The sequence below is a fragment of the Balaenoptera physalus genome (genome assembly GCF_965194825.1).
Source record: "Balaenoptera physalus genome assembly, chromosome: 13".
In the NCBI taxonomy this organism is placed as follows: domain Eukaryota; kingdom Metazoa; phylum Chordata; class Mammalia; order Artiodactyla; family Balaenopteridae; genus Balaenoptera; species Balaenoptera physalus.
The window spans coordinates 67,226,205-67,246,869 of NC_138892.1; the positions used below are offsets into that span (position 1 = coordinate 67,226,205).

Below are 20,665 nucleotides of genomic sequence, written 5' to 3' on the forward strand. Positions count from 1 at the left end.
CTCCCAGGCTTCTGAGAAAATATAAAAATGCACCAGTTGACGGTTTGCCTAAATGGAGCTCAATTATCACCGAGTTGCACAGCATTTTTATCTGTACTGTCACTGCAGGAAATCTCATTGTGTATGTGATCTGAATACATACAACCCAGTGGAAAATTCCGTAAATGCAGAGTAGCCGAAGAGCGTCCAACAGCTGCCTTGCTTTTTTTTTTTTTTTTCTTATTTCAAAATCAAACACAAGGGATTGCTGGAGATTGCTATTCTCCCTAAGCCACTGGGCCATTTTAGAATTCTCTGTCATTTTCATCTATCCATATTAATTCTTAAACAGTATCCACTCAAATTGCTGTGCTTCACCCTGAGGAATGTAAATACTGAGGTAATTATCAGCCATATTTTCCAGGGGTGCACATTTAAGTGATTATCTGAAAGTTAAATGTTAATGTCACAAAATAAAGAGGTAAAACAGAGTTAATGTATGTTGCCCATAGTTAATACGCTAAAATTGAGCAAGCAATCTAACATTGCCAGAAAATGTGAACGAGGAGACTAGAAGTGCTTTTTCATTATTCAAATATTACAGCACAGTAGATATATTTTATTTGCATTAGCCTCTCAGACAGACTGGAGAGACAAAGCGTATGAGGCAAAGGGATTAGAAGAAAATATGTGGAGACTGGATTGTTGGACAAAGTGTGTGTGTCCGATTGGGCAGGGGCGTGGGTAGAAAATGACTCAGGGCACAATCCTCATCGTAAATCTGTCAGGAGTTCAAGGGCAGCAAGGAAATCCTTTGTCGTGTAGAAATTAGAGATGCACTCAGTCTGTGGGCCCCCTCCTTCTCTGGGTCCCACTCCTCTCTTCCTCTCTTCTCTATCCCACCCCTCCTTTAAGTCAATTTGAACAAATATCAACTGTAAAGTTTGTAATGACCCTAATTGCATCCCAGTTTATATTCATCATCTATTATGGAACTATAGTCTCAGGAATTTTATAGAATCTGGTGATTCTATAAAATCGGATTGTTATGGGTTGAACTGTGTCCCCTAGAAAGATTTGATGAAGTTCTAACCCCCAGTACCTCAGAAGGTGACCTTATTTGGAAATAGGGCAGTTACAGCTGTAATAAGTCAAGAAGAGTTCACTCTGGGGTAGCGTAGACCCCTGATCCAACATGACTGTTGTCCTTATAAGAAGACAATGGCCACGTGAAAACACAGAGATTCACAGGGAGAATGCAATGTGAAGATGGAAGCAGAGATTGAAATGATGCATCTACAAGCCAAAGAATGCCAAAGACTATCACCAGAAAATAGGAGAGAGACATGGAATAGACTCTCCCTCAGAGCCCTCAGAAAAAAAACCCAACCCTGCCAACACCTTGATTTTAGACTTCTAGCCTCTAGCACTGTGAATCAATCATTTTCTGTTATTTTAAGCCACTCAATTTGTGGTACTTTTTTATGGCAGTCCTGGGAAGCTAAGACAACCTTAAAATTTCTCCCTCTAGATGGCAATTATATCCATAACCTAATAACAAGAATGACTGCCAACATTTACTACTTGCTGTATACATGCCAGACACCATCAAGTTTTCCTCCCCAGTGCCTGCCCCATCACCCCTACAGAGACCAGGCTGCCCTTCGCCTTGACTCAGGCATCCAGAGATCCTGCTGTTGGTGATAGATGGTCCAATCGGTAGACACAGCTCTGAGTCTCTAGTATGCAGTTCTCAAAATCCCCAAGAATTCCCTTGTGGACTCTAGTTCATGTATGCGATTCCTCCTTAAAGAGAGACCTACTAAGAAGTTATATAGTCAACTGAACATTGGGTCGGGGAGGATGAACTCAGAGTCAGTCGTGTTAGTCAGAGGAACGAAATACTTAATGGCACAAGACACATCACAGTGAAGATGATCTTTGGGCTGGAATGTTGTCATCTTCTCTGGTCAGATGAGCACGAGCTAAGATGTTGGCACCCTTTGCAGAGCTCTCTACACTGACCAACCTCTTTCTGAGAGTAACATTTTCCCTTAATTGTATTAATATGCTAATTGACCAAGTTACAGTTCATTTTATGTTAGTCCAGGAAGCAGATGTCAAGATGGGATTAAACTGGCATGGATTTTAATGGGGGGAAGGAGCCAGGGAAGGCTGGGAAGGCCATTGGACCACAAGACAAGTCTGACCCCGAATGAAGGAGAAAGGGAGAGAAGGGAGAGTGGAAGACTGTCACACAGGCTCAGGAAGTTCATCCAAGCCACTGGGGGAGGGGGCGGGGGAACAGTAGGAGGAAGTGATTAGAGGCAAAGTGGGCTGAAGGAGGAATTCGCCTGACTCCCCAGAATGGATCTGCCTTAGTGCCCCTGCCTGGCTTAGTGATTGGCTGCAGCAGCCCGTGGGCAGGAAGATAGACCCTTGGTCAATTACACACCCTGTAGTTGGAGGTCTTCTGTGGCCCACATGCCACAGCCTGGGAGTCACTCTTCTTCTTTAAGGGGACTGACTGCTCATCTTGGTAGTGTTTTGACTTAAAATGTAACTGCCAGAAGCAACTCTGCTTCTCATTTCTTGGAAGAAAGCTCACTGTGGCAGGACTTCCGAGTATTCATAATGCCTATCTTGTATTAGTCCATGCCCCTATTATATATGTAAACACACGCTTATATACATATGTTTAAGATATGCTACCACATTTAAAAAAGAGAGACGGCCATTGAGCTAACTAGTTCCTGAGAAATGGAACTTTCTCAGACCCATAGTGAAATAGCTCTTAAATGGAAAGATCCTGTTTTAGGGCACTGTATTATAGCCATTAGACTTACACAAATGCACATTCATGATAACATCTCAAGGTGAATAAATGATATGCCTTGTACCTTGCAGCATAGATCACATTTAATGAAACACCTAGCTGGCTCCAGAGAACACCTGACTTCTCTTTAATAAGAACAGATGTTGTCTCCAGAAACAGTAATTTCCACAATGCTCAGGTGCTGAGAACATGTGAAACAAACAACAGTGTGTGTCTTTTTTACAACACCATCCAAACAGCATTTGAGGAATACGCTGAGTACAGCTCACTCTGCCTGGTTGGTCAACGTTGAAGAGAAGATGTGTGAGAGCACAGGTGTGCATGTGGGTTCAGCCAGACCAGAATGACTGTCCATCCGGACCCGGCGGGAATAGATTGCTCCTAAAATGACAGGAAATACACAATAACCAAGAGGTGAGGAAAGCAGTGAAGAATGCCATCCTCAGTATAAGAATCTTCCATTGTTGTCTAGTGTATTGCTGAACTTTAGATAAATTACTTAACTTCTTCTTGACCCATTTCTCTTTTGTTTGGGCTACTTTTTTTCCTTTTTATCTCTTCTTTAAACCCATGGCAGTTTATGTAGCACAGTTTAATCCACATAAAATCACTTTGACCTAATGATTTCTTTTATGAAATTAATGTGAAAATACCATTTCAACAATTAGACTTTCTCTGTGTTTTTCCAGTTTTTTTCCATTCATAGCTTGTTTGGAATATTTTTCAATGATCTGATGTAATGCAAAGAAATCTGACCCCCAAAAAAGCAAAAACATTTTGAGCCTCTCTTTATCTAGCAATTAGTCATTCTTTTAGTTTCCCAAAACCCTTATGTTTCAAGTTTACCTCAAGTTCCTGAACAGGGAAGTCAGGTTAGAATAATAGTAATCCAAATAATTGGAACCTTCAAATAATCAGATTTTTGTTTTTCACAGTCAGCACTCTAATTTTATGGAAAAATGACAAGTAAACAATCATAACAACTTCTAAAGTGATTTTAATATTCTTAGACATCTTCAGTTGCTTAGAGTTAAACATTGTTCTTGAACCATAACACACTTTGAATATTTATTGGAAAGGTTCTATTTGCTAAGGCAAGAAATAAAATGATATATTTCATCAATAATTTTAGTAAGAGAAGACACAAAAATTACATTGGCATTTAGAGAGTTAACTCTTTGCAAAGGGGAAAGTAGAATAACCAGAGTTTCTCATTTAGTTATCTTAGACTTCTCTCTGCTTCTCAACACACACGGAAAATACCTGGCCTCTTGCACCCTGATGAAGCTTTACATCTCAAGTCCATGAGCACTGAGGCAGTTCCTAGTAGGCCAAATAGCACCTGCAGCCTCCTTTCTTCCTATACCCACCTGTAGCTCCCATGGTCATCCTGAGTACGATGAATCAGAGAAATTCTTCTAGGTACCATAGTTTAATTGAGAGGATAGAGGCTGGAAAAACAGAGCTGACAAGGAAAAAGGAGATGACTGCAGTGTTTCCTGGGCTCTCAAGGCAAAGACCCCCAGAAAGAAAGGAAAGCTAAATTCTGCTGGCACCTCTTCCTCTTTGACACAGACACATCCCTACACTGTATGCTGCACGATTGTCACTTCTTTTCTCACTGCTGCCCTTGAGGTTCATTCAAACTGGACTAGGTACATAGAGTGCTTATGAGCTAAAGGGGACACATACTGAATGAATGATCTTGAGTCGCATCTTTGTCTAGGAAATCATCTTTGGGTCCCATGATTTATTACGGAAGTGCTCAATAAATGTTTGCTGACTAAGCGCATGTATCCATGCCACCTACTGACATGAGGCTTAATTCTGATTGTTAGATGACTTATTCCCCTTTGCTTCTGAATCATTTCCTCTGCAGAGTTCAGGGATCCTAGGGTGCTAGGAATTGCCACTTTAGGAATTAAATAAGACGATCCTGAACTCAAAGAAGTCTGGAAAACATCTATAGAAGCTAGGGTTTTTCCATTCTCTACCTTGGGCTCATTCCAATTTTGTCAATGACTTTCAGTTATTCTCCTAAGCGTCCATCTGTCAGCTGAAACTCTATTGGTGCCTTTAAGTGAAATTCTTTTATAGGTTAACATGCAATAGGTGTGCCAAAATCCATCAGAAATTGAAGTACTATGGTGAGAAAGTAAATTACTAGGAAGTTGGTGTGGGTTTTTTGGTTTTGTTTTGTTTTGTTTTTAGGTAAAAAGAGTGTGCTTGTCGTTTAATGTAATGCTCTGTATATACATGATTGTCTTAAAATGTAATAACTTTTAGAGAGATTTCAGATTTTTATTTACATGTTTAACATTCATGTGGCTTGACTTGAATCCAGATCTTTGAACCTCTGGTCCTCATATGCCAAGAGTGGGGCAGGACAGGAGACTGTCTGCGTTTGGAGACTCTAATGACTCTTCCCCATTCACACTTCCTTCATCGCCTTGAGTTCGCCTCCTAATTCCTGCTCATGCTCAGAGCCAACAGAACCTCTTTAACCTCATCTTCCTTGAGAACAGCATTATTGTAGGTTCAAGTGCTGTTATGGGTTGAAGAACTGTGTAGTAGAATGTTGTAGTGCTTAATGCAATTTACACAGAGCCATTAAACACTGATGAGTCAGTAGGAAAATATTCTCTGTCAATAGGAAAATATTTTGCAAAATATGAATCCACCTAGATAGATTTCTTTAATAAGATTAAATCTGTTTGATAACAAGGTTATGTGGGTGCTTTATAAATCAAAACCCCCTGAACGACCTTCACGTACACTTCTTTCACATCCCACAGTTTCTTTCTTTTTTTTTTTTTTTAGTTATTTCTGAGATATACATTTTAAAGTAATAACTAGAATTATGACTTATAACATTATGCCAGAACATATAAGATTTTTAGAAATTTCATGTAATGTCTGAAACATTTATATTAACATATTTCCATACAAATAACCCAAAGAAAGTTTAGTATTAGTTGTTTGTTTGTCTTTTTATACTGTAGGTTCTTATTAGTCATCAATTTTATACATATCAGTGTATACATGTCATGTATACATGTCAATCCCAATCGCCCAATTCAGCACACTATCATCCCCACCCCACCGTGGTTTTCCCTTCTTGGTGTCCATACGTCTGTTCTCTACATTTGTCCCACAGTTTCTGACAATACCTTGCACGCTTCTCAGAGCATAAGGACTGAAATCATATCCATTGGTGCTTCTCACAAGAGCAGTGGTGATTTTGGGGGGAAGTTTTAAAAATATATATAATTACTACTCATTCATTGGAAAATAAATTGAAGTTAAGAAATAGAAGAAAATTAAAATTCTCATAACTCCCCCACCCAAGAATTAACCATTATTGGCATTTTGTCTGAAAACTTTTCAGACTTTTTCTATGCATATATGTATGTATTTTCCAAAGATGGGAGCATATTGTACATACTCTATACAGATACCTTTAACCTAATTCTTGCACTTAACAATTTATCAAGATATTTTCCTATGTCAATAAACATTCCTATGTCAATATCATTTTTTAATGGTGGCATAGAATTCCTTTGGATAGAGGTATTCTAGATTCTACAGTTAGACTGTCTTAAAAAACTCACTCCTATAAATAGCACTGCCATAAACTTCTTCAGCTAAGTATTTGTTTTCTTAGGATTAATGATTTCCTTAAGATAAATTACTAGACGTAAAAGTGCTGGTTCAAAATGTATGGATACCAAGGGGGAAAGGGGTGGGAGGAATTGGGAAACTGGGAATGACACATATACACTATTGATACTATGTATAAAATAGACAACTGATGGGAACATACTGCATAGCACAGGGAGCTCTACCTAATGCACTGTGGTAACCTAAATGGCAGGGAAGTCCAAAAGGGAGGGGATCTCTGTATGTGTACGGCTGATTCATTTTGTTGTGCAGTGGAGGCTAACACAACTGTGTAAAGCAACCAGACTCCAATAAAACTTAATTTTAAAAAGTGCTGGTTCAAAGGCTATATGTATTTTTAAAAGCTTCGATATTTAGAGTGGCAGCAATTTCTGAAGTAAATCCCTTGCTATTGATGCCATCTGACTTGGGCTTTTGGAACAGACAATTTGAGGGAAAAATTTGACTAAGAAAATGTTGCAAGTCATCTCATTTTGGATGGACAATGAAATAGTGGAATCTCTTGGTTTCCAAATGAATACTTGGTTTCTGGTTGAATATGCCTATAGGAGATATGTTTTAAAACTAAAAAAAAAAGGGGGGGCATCAATAGCTGGAAAAATATTGGTACACCAGAAATGCAGAGGGTTCTGTAGTGCAGTGGATTGTGCTGGACTTTTTTCTGAGCCATCTAGGACATTAGGAGTCCCACCATATATACTAGGGGTAACTGACAACGACAGGCAACAGTAACATGAAACCACTTTCCCAGTTAATTTTCTCTCTTTCTTTACACATCATTGAAGGGCATGAAGCTGACTAGTACCAAGTACTGAATCAAGCCTCAATGAACCACCATCAGCTGAGTCAATTAACTGGGATCTTTTACCACCCAAAGGCCAATTGGGACTCAGTGTGCTCCAGAAAAATCCAGTGTGCCCTCAATCTAATGGAGCTCTGGTTAAGAAGGTAAGGAAGAAAGGAGGAAACACTGTGTAGTAGATCAAGTGGAGGGCTCAGAAAAGGTAAGAAAGACAGGGCAGTGGCCAGGGCAGAGAAGGCAAAAAGAGTTATATACTATTCCACTGGTGACAAATATCAGAGGTGACAAAGAATGGCTAACAACTGGGGGAAGGGGGAGAAAGGTGCACACACATGTTTTTCTAAATTTCTTCTAGAATTAGTTAATATGTTCTTACCCATACTTTAAAGAAGAGGAAAATGCCAAATGAATAAATTTAAAATGCCTCAGAAAATGTAGGTGTTCATCCTGGGTCCCAGGTGAACACCAGGTTAGTGAACACAACTCACAGAGGCAGTGGGGCTGGGCAAAGGAGACAGTGCTGGGCGTTCACATGTTTTCAATTTAATAACAGTTGACATCATTCCTCTTCCTTTCCCCTGTCCCTCACTGGGAAAGGGACCACTGCTGATGGCCAAACCATTGCATGTTCTCTTTCTGTACACTGCCCTCTTGTGACCTCTCTTCACAGTGAGGCCTAGAGGGGACCCTGCTTACAATCCTGGGGGTCAGGGCCCCAGACTGAGCAACAAAAACAGGAGATGGAGGCCTGGGAAACGAGCTTAAATGAGAAGAACAGAGGAGTGCAAAAGAGACTAAAATCCTAGAGGAAAGCAAAAACAAAGAAACAAAATAAAACAGAACTGAGACAGCAAAAGTTTAAAAAATTATCTTTTTTTTTGATACATGTGTCCCAGTGTTCATTGCAGCACTGTTTACAATAGCCAAGATGTGGAGGCAACCTAAGTGTCCATTGACAGATGAATGGATAAAGATGTGGTTCACACACACAATGGAGTATTACTCAGCCATAAAAAGGAACGAAATAATGACATTTGCAGCAACATGGATGGACTAGAGATTATCATACTAAGTGAAGTAAGTCAGACAGAGAAAGACAAATATCATTATGATATCACTTATATGTGGAATCTAAAAAAATGATACATATGAACTGATCTGCAAAACAGAAACAGACCCACAGACATAGAAAACAAATGTATGGTTACCAAAGTTGAGGAGAGAGGGATAAATTAGAAGTTTGGGATTAACGGATACAAACTACTATATATAAAATAGATAAATGACAAGGTCCTATTGCATAGCACAGGGAACTATATTCAATATCTTGTAATAACCTATAATGGAAAAGAATCTGAAAAAGAATATATATACACATATATATACAGTATATATAAAACTGAATCACTTTGCTGTACATGAAACTAACACAACATGGTAGATTAACTATATTTCAATAAAAAAATAAAAAGACTGGACAGACTCATCGGGGGCTAACAAATGCAGCAGGGGAGCACAGAGAGGTGGAGGGTTTGCAATAGGGTCCAGACTTTGAAAAAAATGTCTTTTTGTTGATGAAACAAAGTTATATTAAAAATATCCTTCCTAGAGAAAATTAGGGGAACACTAATATCCTCTAAATAAGGAGATTCCTTGTCAATCAAATATTTTCTAAACCCAGCACTTCTTAATTTACAATACTTCAATGGGAAAGACAAGCCAATGATTTGGGATGTTTCTTTTATAATAAGATAGGATATGACCAGTAACATGTTACATATAACAATAGTGATAGCTTATATAAATTGAGAACTTGCAAAGTGCCAGGAAAAGCATTAAGTATTTTTACTTACTACCTCATTCTATAGCTGAGGAAACTGAGTCACAGAGTATGAAGAAATCACCCATAGACTCATACAGTGCCTGATGGGTAGAGCAGGGCTTTGAACGCAGGCCCTATGAGGCCAGGGTTTATGCTTCTAACTGCTGTACTGCACTGATCACCACACAGAACAGCATCAGGTGAGTGAAAACAGCTAATCAGCTCGCCAGTCCCACCTCCTCTGACATGTTTTGTAAAGATTTTTTGTTTCAATGAACACCCAGTGGTCTCCTATGAAACTGATTTTTAAAAGTATTATTGCATATTGTGGGTTCCCAAAAAGTGCCAACCAAATAAGAGCAGCTGTTCAGAGTGTTTTGATTATATCTGTATGAATAAAAGGAGAAGTCTTCTTATGATTTTACCCTAAATATCTTCCATGAAGGATGTTGGCTACTACCAACAATCTTTCCTAAAATGAATCCCATTTTTTTCATTGAGGTAGAGTTGAATTACAATATTGTGTTACTTTCAGGTGTACAGCAAAGTGATTCAGTTATACATATGTATCTATTCTGTTTCAGATTCTTTTTCATTGTAAGTTATTACAAGATATTGAACATTGTTCCCGGTGCTAGAGAGTAGGTCCTTGTTGTTTAAAAATGAATCCCATTTTAAATACTCAAATAACCTAGAGTAAAAATAGAAAAACAAAAGAAGTGTGACAGTTAAATTAGCCTATTTGATTTGCCTTGAAAACAAATGAGTAAGAGTGCAAAAAGCTAGAGGATTTCTCTGTGTTCTCCACGTGGGGGCATAGTTAGTCCTCTGAGTACTTAGGAACAAGCCTGTAGTTCTGAGGGAGGGTGTATCTATCAGACAAGGGAAGCACCAGAGCAAGGAACAAGGATGAGAGAGCAAGACCAGAAAACCCTGTAGAAACATCAGCTGTGTTGGGGGGACGGGGGTGGGGGGCGGGGTTGATGGTTTTCACTAACGGCTCCTGAGTCCTCTGGTCCAGGGGTCCCCAATCCCTGGGCTGCAGACTGGTAGCAGTCCTCGGCCTGTTAGGAACTGGACCGCAAAGCAGGTGGTGAGTGGCGGGCGAGCGCTCCCCATCACTGGCATTACCGCCTGAACCATCCCCAACCCCCCTGCCCCCAGTCCATGGAAAACTTGTCTTCCATGAGACCGGTCCCTGGTGCCAAAAAGGTTGGGGACCACTGCTGTAGTCCATCCTCACAGGCCCGTGTGACATTCCCCTGGGTTGGCAACAACGGCGACCAGACTTCGGATACTGACAGGGCCGTTCTCTATTTTTACAGAAGTCCTTGTGTAAAAACAATCGCAACACTGCTGCTGTCCTTTGCCCACAGCAAGGATGAGTGTGCTTCTCTTCGCCTTGAAGACTATCCATTCTGGGTCTCTTCTCCCCAGTCTGGGGGACAGCTCTTCATGAGACACACAAGCGACTGTGAGGTGACGGATTGTGAGCCTTCACAGGATGCACACCTTTTAAAATAGCCTGGTGACATCATTCCATAGCCATTTCCCAGGTTGGGGTGGAAAATCCAGAGGAAGATAAAGATAACAAACAAAAGGTAGACAGTCACTTTAGCACAGAGCAAAGCCCCAGGGCAGGAGAAAGACCAAGGTCAGGGAAGCTTCTATTTTCCCTTCCTCTCTCCCTCCCCTAATATTATTCTGAAACCCAGTATCTACATTTTCTTTAGAGCACCAGGGACATGAGCATTTACAAGAGAAACAAAGTCAGAGGTTTGTTAAAGACACAAGAGCCTGAGGAAGACTCCTGGGTGAGAATGACAAATACCTCTTGACATTTGTTTATTTTCTGCCTCCAAAATCTTCAACATGTTTATCTCAAGAAGTGCTGAGGGATGCCCTTCCTCCCCTTTGCAGGATAATGGAGATTTGGGTGATGCTCTACTCCAATCACTCCTACATCTGCCCCTATTGTTACCCAATGCCCTGCTCATTACAGCAGGTGGATTGTGGTAAAGCAGTTCATACTCAAGTTCTGACAGTAGATGTCAGGACTAACCTTGCTCATTTCGTTTCCGCATCTGCTTTAACAGAAGCAGAATTCAGGTTATTTGTCCACAACATCTTAAGGACAGGAAATATCTAAAAGAGTACTTTTAAAGAAAATATATCATTAGACGCTTACCTTAAAAAAAATGCAGGAGATTTGTTCAAGATGGCGGAGCAGAAGGACATGCACTGACTCCCTCTGGCGAGAGCACTGGAATCACAACTAAGTGCTGAACAATCATCGGCAAGAAGACACTGGAACTCACCAAAAAAGATACCCCACATCCAAAGACAAAGGAGAAGCCACAGTGAGATGGTAGGAGGGGCACAATCACAATAAAATCAAATCCCATAACCACTGGGTGGGTGACTCACAAACTGGAGAACAATTATACCACAGAAGTCCATCCACTGGAGTGAAGGTTCTGAGCCCCATGTCAGGCTTCCCAACCTGGGGGTCCAGCAACAGGAGGAAGAATTTCCAGAGAATCAGACTTTGAAGGCTGGCAGGATTTGATTGCAGGACTTTGACAGGACTGGGGGAAACAAATACTCCACTCTTGGAGGGTACACACAAAGTAGTGTGCGCATCAGTGCCAAGGGGAAGGAACAGTGATGCCATAGGAGACTGAATCAGACTTACCTGATAGTGCTGGAGGGTATCCTGCCAAGGCAGAGTGTGGCTGTAGCTCACCGTGTGGACAAGGACACTGGTAGCAGAAGTTCTGGAAAGTACTCCTTGGTGTGAGCCCTCTCAGGGTCCATCATTAGCTCCACCAAAGAGCCTGTAGCCTCCAGTGCTGGGTCGCCTCAGGCCAGAAAACCAACAGGAAGGGAACTCAGCCCCACCCATCAGCAGACAAGTGAGTTAAAGTTTTACTGAGCTCTGCCCACCAGAGCAACACCCAGCTCTATCCACCACCAGTCCCTCCAATCAGTAAGCTTTCACAAGCCTCTTAGATAGCCTCATCCACCAGAGGGAAGACAGCAGAAGCAAGAAGAACTACAATTCTGCAGCCTGTGGAACGAAAATCACATTCACAGAAAGATAGATTAAATGAAAAGGCAGAGGACTATGTACCAGATGAAGGAACAACATAAAACCCCAGATAAACAACTAAATGAAGTGGAGATAGGCAACTTTCCAGAAAAATAATTCAGAATAATGACAGTGAAGATGATCCAGGACCTCAGAAAAAGAATGGAGGCAAAGATCAAGAAGATGCAAGAAATGTTTAACAAAGACCTAGAAGAATTAAAGGACAAACAAACAGAGATGAACAACACAATAACTGAAATGAAAACTACACTACAAGGAATCAATAGCAGAATAACTGAGGCAGAAGAATGGATAAGTGACCTGGAAGAATGGTGGAATTCACTGCTGTGGAACAGAATAAAGAAAAAAGAATGAAAAGAAATGACGACAGCCTAAGAGACTTCTGGGACAACATTAAATGCAACAACATCCGCATTACAGGGGTCCCAGAAGGAGAAGAGAGAGAGAAAGGACCAGAGAAAATATTTGAAGAGATTATAGTCAAAAACTTCCCTAACATGGGAAAGGAAACAGCAACCCAGGTCCAGGAAGCACACAGAGTCCCAGACAGGATAAACCCAAGGAGAAACATGCCTAGACACATATTAATCAAACTATCAAAAATTAAAGACAAAGAGAAAAGATTAAAAGCAGCAAAGGAAAAGCAACAAATAACATACAAGGAAATCCCCATAAGGTTAACAGCTGATCTTTCAGCAGAAACTCTGCAAGCCAGGAGGGAGTGGCAGGACATATTTAAAGTGATGAAAGGGAAAAACCTACAACAAAGATGATTTTACCCAGCAAGGATCTCATTCAGATTCGATGGAGAAATTAACCTTTATGGGCAAGCAAAAGCTGAGAGAATTCAGCACCACCAAACCAGCTTTAGAGCAAATGCTAAAGGAACTTCTCTAGGCAGAAAACACAAGAGAAGAAAAAGACCTACAATAACAAACCCAAAACAATTAAGAAAATGGAAATAGGAACATACATATTGATAATTACCTTAAACGTGAATGGATTAAATGCTCCAACCAAAAGACATAGACTGGCTGAATGGATACAAAAACAAGAACCATATATACGCTGTCTACAAGAGACCCACTTCAGACCTAGGGACACATACAGACTGAGAATGAGGGGATGGAAAAAGATATTCCATGCAAATGGAAATCAAAAGAAAGCTTGAGTAGCAATTCTCATATCAGACAAAATAGACTTTAAAATAGACTATTACAAGAGACAAAGAAGAATACTATATAATGATCAAAGGATCAATCCAAGAAGAAGATATAACAATTGTAAATATTTATGCACCCAATATAGGAACACCTCAATAAATAAGGCAAATGCTAACAGCCATCAAAGGGGAAATCGACAGTAACACAATCAGAGTAGGGGACTTTTAACACCCCACTTTCACCAATGGACAGATCATCCAAAATGAAAATAAATAAGGAAACACAAGCTTTAAATGAAACATTAAACAAGATGGACTTAATTGATATCTATAGGACATTCCATCCAAAAACAACAGAATACACTTTTTTCTCAAGTGCTCATGGAACAGTCTCCAGGATAGATTATATTTTGGGTCACAAATCAAGCCTTGGGAAATTTAAGAAAATTGAAGTTGTATTAAGTATCTTTCTGACCACAATGCTATGAGATTAGATATCAATTACAGGAAAAAATCTGTAAAAATACAAACACATGGAGGCTAAACAATACTCTACTTAATAACCAAGAGATCACTGAAGAAATCAAAATATACCTAGAAGCAAATGATAATGAAAACACGATGACTGAAAACCTATGGGATGCAGCAAAAGCAGTTCTAAGAGGGAAGTCTATAGCAATACAATCTAACGTCAAGCAACAAGAAACATCTCAAATAAACAACCTAACCTTACACTTAAAGCAACTAGAGAAAGAAGAACCAAAAAACCCTCCAAAGTTAGCAGAAGGAAAGAAATCATAAAGATCAGATCAGAAATAAATGAAAAAGAAATGAAGGAAACCATAGCAAAGATCAAAAAAACTAAAAGTCAAACTACCAATGGCATTTTACACAGAACTAGAACAAAAATTTCACAATTTGTATGGAAACACAAAAGACCTCGAATAGCCAAAGCAATCTTGAGAAAGAAAAATGGAGCTGGAGGAATCAGGCTCCCGGACTTCAGCTTATACTACAAAGCTACAGTGATCAAGACACTATGGTACTGGCACAAAAACAGAAATATAGATCAATGGAACAGGATAGAAAGCCCAGAGGTAAACCCACACACATATGGTCACCTTATTTTTGATAAAGGAGGCAAGACTATACAATGGAGAAAAGATAGCCTCTTCAATAAGCAGTGCTGGGAAAACTGGACTACATGTAAAAGAATGAAATTAGAACACTCCCTAACACCATACACAAAAATAAACTCAAAATGAATTAAAGACTTAAATGTAAGGCCAGACACTATAAATCTCTTGAAGGAAAACATAGGCAGAACACTCTGTGACATAAATCACAGCAAGATCCTTTTTGACCCACCTCCTAGAGAAACAGAAATAAAAACAAAAATAAACAAATGGAACCTAATGAAACTTAAAAGCTTTTTCACAGCAAAGGAAACCATAAACAAGATGAAAAGACAACCCTCAAATGGGAGAAAATATTTGCAAATGAAGCAACTGACAAAGGATTAATCTCCAAAATATACAAGCAGCTCATGCAGCTCAAAATCAAAACAAACAAACAAACAAACAACCCAATCTAAAAATGGGCAAAAAACCTAAATATACATTTCTCCAAAGAAGATATACAGATAGCCAACAAACACATGAAAGGATGCTCAACATCACTAATCATTAGAGAAATGCAAATCAAAACTACAATGAGGTATCAGCTCACACCGGTCAGAATGGCCATCATGAAAAAATCTACAAACAGTAGATGCTGGAGAGGGTGTGGAGAAAAGGGAACCCTCTTGCACTGTTGGTGGGAATGTAAATTGATACAGCCACTATGGAGAACAGTATGGAGGTTCCTAATAAACGAAAAATAGAACTACCATATGACCCAGCAATCCCACTACTGGGCATATACCCTGTGAAAACCATAATTCAAAAAGAGTCATGCACCATATGCCAAACAACTAGCAAGACAGGAACACAGCCCCATCCATTAGCAGAGAGGCTGCCTAAAATCATAATAAGGCCACAGACACCCCAAAATACACCACCAGACGTGGACGTGCCCACCAGAAAGACAAAAGCCAACCTCATCCACCAGAGCTCAGGCACTAGTTCCCTCCACCAGGAAGCCTACACAACCCACTGAACCAACCTTAGCCACTGGGGACAGATACCAAAAACAACAGGAACTACGAACCTGCAGCCTGTGAAAAGGAGACCCCAAACACAGTAAGATAAGCAAAATGAGACGACAGAAAAACACACAGCAGATGAAGGAGCAGGGTCAAAACACACCAGACCTAACAAATGAAGAGGAAATAGGTAGTCTACCTGAAAAAGAATTCAGAATAATGATAGTAAGGATGATCCAAAATCTTGGAAACAGAATAGACAAAATGCAAGAAACATTTAACAAGGACGTAGAAGAACTAAAGAGGAACCAAGCAATGATGAAAACCACAATAAATGAAATTAAAAATACTCTAGATGGGATCAATAGCAGAATAACTGAGGCAGAAGAAAGGATAAGTGACCTGGAAGATAAAATGGTGGAAATAACTACTGCAGAGCAGGATAAAGAAAAAAGAATGAAAAGAACTGAGGACAGTCTCAGAGACCTCTGGGACAACATTAAACGTGCCAACATTCGAATTATAGGGGTCCCAGAAGAAGAAGAGAAAAAGAAAGGGACTGAGAAGATATTTGAAGAGATTATAGTTGAAAACTTCCCTAATATGGGAAAGGAAATAGTTAATCAAGTCCTGGAAGCACAGAGAGTCCCATACAGGATAAACCCAAGGAGAAACACACCAAGACACATATTAATCAAACTGTCAAAAATTAAATATAAGGAAAACATATTAAAGGCAGCAAGGGAAAAAAAACAAATAACACACAAGGGAATCCCCATAAGGTTAACATCTGATCTTTCAGCAGAAACTCTGCAAGCCAGAAGGGAGTGGCAGGATATACTTAAAGTGATGAAGGAGAAAAACCTGCAACCAAGATTACACTACCCAGCAAGGATCTCATTCAGATTCGATGGAGAAATTAAAACCTTTACAGACAAGCAAAAGCTGAGAGAGTTCAGCACCACCAAACCAGTTTTACAACAAATGCTAAAGGAACTTCTCTAGGCAAGAAACACAAGAGAAGGAAAACACCTACAATAACAAACCCAAAACATTTAAGAAAATGGGAATAGGAACATACATATCGATAATTACCTTGAATGTAAATGGATTAAATGCTCCCACCAAAAGACACAGGCTGGCTGAATGGATACAAAAACAAGACCCATATATATGCTGTCTACAAGAGACCCACTTCAGACCTAGAGACACATATAGACTGAAAGTGAGGGGATGGAAAAAGATATTCCATGCAAATGGAAATCAAAAGAAAGCTGGAGTAGCAATTCTCATATCAGACAAAATAGACTTTAAAATAAAGACTATTACAAGAGACAAAGAAGGACACTATATAATGATCAAGGGATCGATCCAAGAGGAAGGTATAACAATTGTAAATATTTATGCACCCAACATAGGAGCACCTCAATACATAAGGCAAATACTAACAGCCATAAAAGGGGAAATCGACAGCAACACAATCATAGTAGGGGACTTTAACACCCCACTCTCACCAATGGACAGATCATCCAAAATGAAAATAAATAAGGAAACACAAGCTTTAAATGATACATTAAACAAGATTGACTTAATTGATATTTATAGGACATTCCATCCAAAAACAACAGAATACACATTTTTCTCAAGTGCTCATGGAACATTCTCCAGGATAGATCATATCTTGGGTCACAAATCAAGCCTTGGTAAATTTAAGAAAATTGAAATCGTATCAAGTATCTTTTCCGACCACAACGCTATGAGACTAGATATCAATTACAGGAAAAGACCTGTAAAAAATACAAACACATGGAGGCTACACAATACATTACTTAATAACGAAGTGATCACTGAAGAAATCAAAGGGGAAATCAAAAAATACCTAGAAACAAATGACAATGGAGATACGACGACCCAAAACCTATGGGACGCAGCAAAAGCAGTGCTAAGAGGGAAGTTTATAGCAATACAAGCCTACCTCAAGAAACAGGAAACATCTCGAATAAACAACCTAACCTTGCACCTAAAGCAATTAGAGAAAGAAGAACAAAAAAACCCCAAAGCCAGCAGAAGGAAAGAAATTATAAAGATCAGGTCAGAAATAAATGAAAAAGAAATGAAGGAAACAATAGCAAAAATCAATGAAACTAAAAGCTGGTTCTTTGAGAAGATAAACAAAATTGATAAACCATTAGCCAGACTCATCAAGAGAAAAAGGGAGAAGACTCAGATCAATAGAATTAGAAATGAAAAAGGAGAAGTAACCACTGACACTGCAGAAATACAAAAGATCATGAGAGATTACTACAAGCAACTCTATGCCAATAAAATGGACAACCTGGAAGAAATGGACAGATTCTTAGAAAGGCACAAACTGCCGAGACTGAACCAGGAAGAAATAGAAAATATGAACAGACCAATCACAAGCACTGAAATTGAAACTGTGATTAAAAACCTTCCAACAAACAAAAGCCCAGGACCAGATGGCTTCACAGGTGAATTCTATCAAACATTTAGAGAAGAGCTAACACCTATCCTTCTCAAACTCTTCCAAAATATTGCAGAGGGAGGAACACTCCCAAACTCATTCTACGAGGCCACCATCACCCTGATACCAAAACCAGACAAAGATGTCACAAAGAAAGAAAACTACAGGCCAATATCACTGATGAACATAGATGCAAAAATCCTCAACAAAATACTAGCAAACAGAATCCAACAGCACATTAAAAGGATCATACACCATGATCAAGTGGGGTTTATCCCAGGAATGCAAGGATTCTTCAATATACGCAAATCAATCAATGTGATACATCATATTAACAAACTGAAGGAGAAAAACCATATGATCATCTCAATAGATGCAGAGAAAGCTTTCGACAAAATTCAACACCCATTTATGATAAAAGCCCTGCAGAAAGTAGGCATAGAGGGAACTTTCCTCAACATAATAAAGGCCATATATGACAAACCCACAGCCAACATTGTCCTCAATGGTGAAAAACTGAAACCATTTCCACTAAGATCAGGAACAAGACAAGGTTGCCCACTCTCACCACTATTATTCAACATAGTTTTGGAAGTGTTAGCCACAGCAATCAGAGAAGACAAAGAAATAAAAGGAATCCAAATCGGAAAAGAAGAAGTAAAGCTGTCACTATTTGCAGATGACATGATACTATACATAGAGAATCCTAAAGATGCTACCAGAAAACTCCTAGAGCTAATCAATGAATTTGGTAAAGTAGCAGGATACAAAATTAATGCACAGAAATCTCTTGCATTTCTATACACTAATGACGAAAAATCTGAAAGTGAAATTAAGAAAACACTCCCATTTACCATTGCAACAAAAAGAATAAAATATCTAGGAATAAACCTACCTAAGGAGACAAAAGACCTGTATGCAGAAAATTATAAGACACTGATGAAAGAAATTAAAGATGATACAAATAGATGGAGAGATATACCATGTTCCTGGATTGGAAGAATCAACATTGTGAAAATGACTCTACTACCCAAAGCAATCTACAGATTCAATGCAATCCCTATCAAACTACCACTGGCATTTTTCACAGAACTAGAACAAAAAATTTCACAATTTGTATGGAAACACAAAAGACCCCGAATAGCCAAAGCAATCTTGAGAACGAAAAATGGAGCTGGGGGAATCAGGCTCCCTGACTTCAGACTATATTACAAAGCTTCAGTAATCAAGACAGTTTGGTACTGGCACAAAAACAGAAATATAGATCAATGGAACAGGATAGAAAGCCCAGAGATAAACCCACACACATATGGGCACCTTATTTTTGATAAAGGAGGCAAGCATATACAGTGGAGAAAAGACAGCCTCTTCAATAAGTGGTGCTGGGAAAATTGGACAGGTACATGTAAAAGTATGAAAATAGAACACTCCCTGACACCATGCACAAAAATAAACTCAAAATGGATTAAAGACCTAAGTGTAAGGGCAGACACTATCAAACTCTTAGAGGAAAACATAGGCAGAACACTCTATGACATACATCACAGCAAGATTCTTTTTGACCCAGCTCCCAGAGAAATGGAAATAAGAACACAAATAAACAAATGGGACCTAATGAAACTTAAAAGCTTTTGCACAGCAAAGGAAACCATAAACAAGACCAAAAGACAACCATCAGAATGGGAGAAAATATTTGCAAATGAAGCAACTGACAAAGGATTAATCTCCAAGATTTACAAGCAGCTCATGCAGCTCAATAACAAAAAAACGAACAACCCAATCCAAAAATGGGCCGAAGACCTAAATAGACATTTCTCCAAAGAAGATATACAGATGGCCTACAGACACATGAAAGAATGCTCAACATCATTAATCATTAGAGAAATGCAAATCAAAACTACAATGAGATATCATCTCACACCGGTCAGAATGGCCATCATCAAAAAATCTAGAAACAATAAATGCTGGAGAGGGTGTGGAGGAAAGGGAACACTCTTGCACTGTTGGTGGGAATGTAAATTGATACAGCCACTATGGAGAACAGTATGGAGGTTCCTTAAAAAACTACAAATAGAACTACCATACGACCCAGCAATCCCACTACTGGGCATATACCCTGAGAAAACCATAGGTCAAAAAGAGTCATGTACCAAAATGTTCATTGCAGCTCTATTTACAATAGCCAGGACATGGAAGCAATCTAAATGTCCATCGACAGATGAATGGATAAAGAAGATGTGGCACATATATACAATGGAATATTACTCAGCCATAAAAAGAAATGAAATGGAGGTATTTGTAATGAGGTGGATGGAGTTAGAGTCTGTCATACAGAGTGAAGTAAGCCAGAAAGAGAAAAACAAATACAGTATGCTAACACATATATACGGAATCTAAGGGGAAAAAAAAAAAAAAAAAAAAAAAAAAAGGCCATGAAGAACCTAGTGGCATGACGGGAATAAAGACACAGACCTACTAGAGAATGGACTTGAGGATATGGGGAGGGGGTGGGGTGAGATGTGACAGGGTAAGAGAGTGTCATGGACATATATACACTACCAAATGTAAAATAGATAACTAGTGGGAAGCAGCCGCATAGCACAGGGAGATCAGCTCGGTGCTTTGTGACCATCTAGAGGGATG

At 39.3% G+C, this 20,665-nt stretch overlaps 1 long non-coding RNA gene across 1 annotated transcript; it reads right to left on the reverse strand.

The window, feature by feature from the left end:
- Positions 1 to 352: 352 nt before the first annotated feature.
- Positions 353 to 15,335, reverse strand: LOC309641926. Its single transcript, XR_014252863.1, has 2 exons — positions 11,309 to 15,335; positions 353 to 3,196 (listed from the first exon to the last, which is right to left on the reverse strand). It is a non-coding gene; the product is annotated as an uncharacterized lncRNA (long non-coding RNA).
- Between the last annotated feature and the right edge of the window lie 5,330 nt (positions 15,336 to 20,665).